This window comes from Balearica regulorum, chromosome 1 (genome assembly GCF_011004875.1).
Source record: "Balearica regulorum gibbericeps isolate bBalReg1 chromosome 1, bBalReg1.pri, whole genome shotgun sequence".
Taxonomy (NCBI): Eukaryota; Metazoa; Chordata; class Aves; order Gruiformes; family Gruidae; genus Balearica; species Balearica regulorum.
In genome coordinates this window covers 18,580,690-18,584,962 of record NC_046184.1, presented here as the reverse complement: position 1 = coordinate 18,584,962, position 4,273 = coordinate 18,580,690, and the positions used below count along the sequence as shown (strand labels likewise).

The window sequence follows — 4,273 nt, the reverse complement described above, 5'->3', positions numbered from 1 at the left end:
CATTTTGAAAGACCTACAACATCATTGTGAATAATGACTTGAAGGACGTGGTTCCTTCAGTCCTGAGAAAAAAGTGCTTTCTCTAGGATATCAAGATCTGAGATGTACCCATATCTTGTATTCCACCCTGTCTTTTGTGGGTCCATAGCTTAATGGTATAGCTTAATGCATAGCTTAATGCTGTACAGTCAGGGGTTGGACTAGATGATCTTTAAAGGTCCCTTCTAACCCAAACCATTCTATGATTCTATGATAATCACTTCTCAATCACAGGCAGGGGCAATTTCTTTTACTCATACTTGCTCCCCATCTCCAGATAGGGAGAAGTACCTGGCCACAGTGGTAATTTTGCCACTGATTTCAAAAGGGGCAAAATTTCTAAAGGGTGTGGTGAGCAGAAATTCTTTAACCCAGGTTTCAGACTTAGTAAGGGGATTGAGAGGCTATAAACTGGTTATGAAGAAGGAAAATCTGCTCCATTTTTCAGTTCCATATAGGGAAAAATATAGTTCTTTCTACCTTGCAATAAAAAGGTGGGGAGAAGTTAGAGGGAAGATTTTTACTTTTTTCTTCATGGCTTCCAGGAAAGTTCAATTATTCATAGCCCCCTGTAATATAAAATTGTTACTCAGCATAACGGATTTGAGCAGGAAAATCTAAGATCATTTACACTTTTTTTTTTTAAACTGAAAAGTCCCAGTGTTCCTTTATGATGATATTATAAGCTGCAGTGAGGTTCTCAAACATCATTAATCACTACAGATGGCTACAAACCCATTAAATCTTTTAAGCACCTGTTTGCTTATCAAATGCTCACATTGTAAGCTACCCTCTGGTTCACGTAAGTACATTAGTTTTAGAACATATAATTAGCTGACAATAACTGTACTTGTGCTAATTACCAGTCCACTGAAAGAAAGAAGTGGATCCTGTTGAGTAATGGGGGTGACTGGAACTTAAAAACAGAGTTTCTAGACTGAGGAACAGGGTTGGATGACTCAGTATAAAATGTTTATCTCATTTCTGGTAAGCCGGTTCAATTCCACAGTGAACACCTAAGTGAAATAGCTTGATTTTCTCTGCCATCAATCACAAGAGAGTACCACCACACAGAATTTATCACAATTTGTCTCTTTTGAAGAGAGTTTCAGGAAGGAAATAGCATAAAGACCGAATTATTTCTCACTCAAATGGGTTGCACTGTATTTGAGAATGTGGTGTAGGACAGAAATTGCAATCTCCTGTCATACGTTAAGTCTTATCAACATGAAGATCTCTGCTAGAGCACACACTGGAGTGCTCACTTTGCTAGAAGTATTTAGTGGCAACACTATTTATACCCAAAGTAATAGCCCTCCTGTTTGGGATGGTAGAGTTTCATTCCATCCTGCAGAATAGTTAAATTAATTAAACAAACAAACAAACAAAGATATGATCAGGTAAGTTTACACAATACATGATGAGAGGGTTATTTCACTAAGATTTCAGTGCCTTGTATGCTAGCTTCATAATAAAGGCACAGGAAAATTCTTAACCTATGTAAATCAGTATAATTTTGCTAGAGCTCTTCATACTTCTGTAATCTCTGGGTGTAGCCTGCAATTTTCTCATAAACTGTCCTAAATCCAGATCTAGCGTGAAGGACTGTATTCTGATGGCATACTACAGAAAGAATGCCATGTGAGAAATCAGATGACATCCTGACAGTACTGAATACTGATCAGCTTTTTTTTCATAAATAATTTCCCAAATGTCTCTCTGTATACTGTCACTGTACATACTTGTATATAGTCCTACCAGAGAAAATACGCTAAAACCAGAACTGGAACAATATCACAGTACCATGCTGTAAACTAGAAATGCAGTTACTTCAAAACATATCTACCATAGCCATACCACAAGAGCAAACCAATTCAAACTACATTTATAAGCCTTGAATTGTTTGATTAACTAAAAAATCTGAAAAAATCTGCAATAATTTTTTGCAATATTTTCTGAAATAGATTTTCATGACACAAGATTCAAAAATCTGAAGACTGAGATATGATCACAATGCTGTACAGTCATTTTGCTGAAGTTAGCAGAAATTTTAAGAATCGCTGAAAACCTCTGAATTATTTCAAGGGCAGTATACTACTGTCCTGGTTCTGGCAAGGATAGAGTTAATTTCCCAAGGAGCCAGGACAGGTGAGCCAAGCTGGCCGGGGGCTATTCCATACCATGTGACGTCATGCTCCCCATAAAAGGGGGCCAGTCGGGCAGGGGCGGGTTCGGCGTGTCGGCGTGGCTCCGGGACGGGTCGAGCGTCCGGTCGGTCGGTCGTCGGATCGGTAAAATCGTTCTCTGTTATCACCCATTGTTACTATCTGTTATCAGCGCTGTTGTTGATTGTTTTCCCTCTCCCTTGCTGTCCCAGTAAACTGCCCTTATCCCAACCCTCGAGGCTTTGCCGTTGTTTTTCCGTTCTCCTCCCCATCCCGCCGGGGGAGGGGTGAGCGAGCGGCGCGTGGCACTTAGCTACCGGCTGGGGCTAAACTACGTCAGTCCTTTTTGGCGCCCAACGTGGGGCTCGAGGGGTGGTGATAACGGCAAGTCTGACCCAAGTGTGTTAAAACAAAGTTGTTAAAAGCATTTATGATGTTATTGAAACAGTCACTGGTCATAATGATGTTCTGTTTGCTCACATGGCTCTGTTTTGTAAACCCATGTTTACTCTATGCAATCCCTGCGGTGCTGTTTATCACCTCTGGGAGAGGGGTTCCTGTTCTCATATTGTTGTATTGTGTGATAATGACTTATGATAAGATATCATTGACAGTCATGGGTCTGAGCTGGTATGTGTATGTAGCATTTAGGTCAGGCCCGTACCTCGGTCAGTATCTTTCAGAATTGATTAATAATTGGACCCAATCTATGGGGAAGACAGGGGGGGATACCTTCTCCCACTCTTTCACCTCCTCTTTTCCCTTTTGGTTGGTTACAACAATTTTTGAGTATTTTGAATACCCTTGGAATGTTCAGGCCATTATATTCCTATTGCTAGGTCTCCTGAATGCTTTCCCACTCCTGTTCAGGGTTAGCAAAAATCTTTTCAAGAGTACCACCCAGGGATGTTCCCCAAGGCTGAATGGTCAGGGCTGGCATGGCATGTGGGAGAGTATGGGTGGGTATCTAGAGACCTTTTCACCCCCAATGGTTTGGAGCTTCACTCCTGAACAACTGCAAGACCCTGACAAAATGGTAGAATATTTGAAAGGAAAATGCTGTAGGGATTCTAAGGAGACACAACTTACTGCGCTGTGCTGGGCCCTGGCCACAATCTATCAAACACTGCTTGACAGTAGACAGCACCATCCAGAGGGAGAGAGCGGACCCACAGGCACTGCAGCTGCCCAGGCCCCTGCGACAGGCACTGCAGCTACCCAAACCCCCGCAACAGGCACTGTAGTCGAGCCAAAAGATCAACCCACACCAGTATCAGTTGCCCCTATACACAAAAAGAAATACACAAGGAAATCGGTTCGCTTAGTGAAAGATGATGATGAACCGGGGCCATCACGAGAACAAGAAGAAGAGCCAGAACCAGAAGTGATTACTCGATCCCTGTCCCTGAGTGAGCTGCGAGATATGCGGAAAGATTTCAGCCGCCTTCCAGGGGAGAGCGCGAACGCAGTCCCCCACTACCACAAATTATGCAGTCGAGTTTCCCGCATTTGGGGAAATCGCAGGGGTCAGCACACCCGGATTGCAGGGGATGAGCCTCGCCCTGGGAAAACCGCCTGCCTGATCATGGTGTCTCCCCTGCCAGCGCTGATAACAGATAGTAACAATGGTGATAACAGAGAACGATTTTACCGATCCGACGACCGACCGACCGGACGCTCGACCCGTCCCGGAGCCACGCCGACACGCCGAACCCGCCCCTGCCCGACTGGCCCCCTTTTATGGGGAGCATGATGTCACCTGGTATGGAATAGCCCCCGGCCAGCTTGGCTCACCTGTCCTGGCTCCTTGGGAAATTAACTCTATCCTTGCCAGAACCAGGACAACTACCCATCCCTGTCCTTATTTATCTGGACACTGACTGCTCCCATTTCATTTGGAATACAATATCTGGACTGATTGTCCAGATGCCAATTTGTTCTAAAGGACACGCTAGACAGCATCATCAGAGAAAGTGAATTGTACAAAGCTGGGATGTCTACTACAGGTTTATTGGTTGAAATGTGTTTCTTCTCAATCTGGTACTGCCTGAAAGATTTTAGCAAAAGAT

The 4,273-nt window shown here is 43.6% G+C and overlaps 1 non-coding gene across 1 annotated transcript; it reads right to left on the bottom strand.

Moving 5' to 3' along the window:
• Positions 1-3,652: 3,652 nt before the first annotated feature.
• Positions 3,653-3,817, bottom strand: LOC142600209 (U1 spliceosomal RNA). Its single transcript, XR_012833649.1, has one exon. It is a non-coding gene; the product is annotated as a U1 spliceosomal RNA (small nuclear RNA).
• Between the last annotated feature and the right edge of the window lie 456 nt (positions 3,818-4,273).